A 1,587-nucleotide genomic window follows, 5' to 3' on the forward strand; every position below is an offset into this window, starting at 1 on the left:
CCTTCATCGCGAACTGGGCAAGCTTGGGTTCATCCAGTGCATTACGGACGCGTGCCTGTACTTCAAGGCTGACAGCGGCGGAATGACGGTCGTCGGAACGTACGTGGATGACCTGCTGGTTACTGGCACGGACGAGAACAGGGTTTCTTAGTTCTTCGCTGACATGTCCGTCCTGGAGCTCAAGGATCTCGGTGTTGCCAGCAATTTTCTTGGTATGCGCGTGCAGTACGACGAGCTCTGTGGTTACAGGTTTGACCAAGAGGCTGCAATCGTCGAGATGCTCACCAAGTTTGGATTGGACAAAGCAAATTCGGTGCGATCGCCGATCGGAGGAGAAGACGCGGTAGAGTCAGATTTGGCAGAATAACTTCCGCACACGGCAAAGGAGACCGTGTCAGCAGGGCCGACGGTGACAAATTTTCAGTCACTGGTGGGGAGTTTGCTGTGGATTGCGAGAAGCACACGTCCTGACATTATGTTCGCTGTACACTGTGCAACGCGACGGACTCATGCACCAACGATGGCGGATTGGAAGCTGGCTAAGCGCATCGCCAGGTACCTGAGTGGCACCCGATCGCACAAGATGGATATGTTTGGCGACGACAATGCTAAAAGGCTACCACTACAATTGCGCTCGTATACGGACGCCGACTTTGCAGCCGACAAGAGCGACCGCAAGTCTGTGAGTGCGGCAATCATCCAAGTAAACGGAATGACTGTGTCATGGCAGTGCAAGAAGCAGAGTTCTGTGGCACTATCGACGACCGAGGCGGAGTACGTCGCTGCGACAGTGGGTGCTCAGGAGCTACTCGGGCTGAAGGAGCTACTGGGTGAGCTGGATATCGCCACCAAGCTGCCTATGGCCATGCTGATGGACAACCAAGCGGCTATCGTGCAAGTGCAGAGCGAAAAAAGCTCGGCCGAGGCGAAGCACGTGGACGTCAAGCTCAAGTTCATCCAAGACTGCGCCAAGAAGGGCGTCGTGGTGCCAGAGTATGTGGCTAGCGCGGAAATGCTTGCCGACCTGCTGACGAAGGCGCTACCGGCGCCACGGGTGAAGGAGCTACGGGAGAAGATCGGACTCGTCGACATCGAGTGATTCAGGAATCCCGAGGCTCTGGGAAGGAGTGTTGGACATTGATGTAAGAGCCAGCCAACGGACAGGCGACCGGAAGCCAGACCCCCAAGGACCTTTACGCAAGTGTCGAGTCGACAATGTTGAAGGTACGACATTTTGACTTGGTTTCACTATTGAGACCAATCAGAGCGAGTGTAGGCGCGTGTCTTTTCAGGTTATTGTGTAGTGTGCATGTAGAATCCAACTAAAAACTCCTCTGAATATATATCTCACTTTCACTTCTACCTTCTGCCGAGCAAGTGCCAAACCAACAGGAACTACCACCAGCAAGTTCACAGGGCCCCTCCCTTCTGCTTCTTCGTCTTCATCCACTCCACCGACATCCACATCCGACAACCCCACCCGTCGTAGCCTCGCTCGTACGAGCCGATGGATTCTGGAATGAGAGAATTTCTTGTGTCGAATTCAGACCTTCACGCGTGCACCCGTACCTAAGCGGGAAAAGAAGG

This window comes from Phytophthora infestans, genomic scaffold (genome assembly GCF_000142945.1).
Source record: "Phytophthora infestans T30-4 supercont1.82 genomic scaffold, whole genome shotgun sequence".
Taxonomy (NCBI): domain Eukaryota; phylum Oomycota; class Peronosporomycetes; order Peronosporales; family Peronosporaceae; genus Phytophthora; species Phytophthora infestans.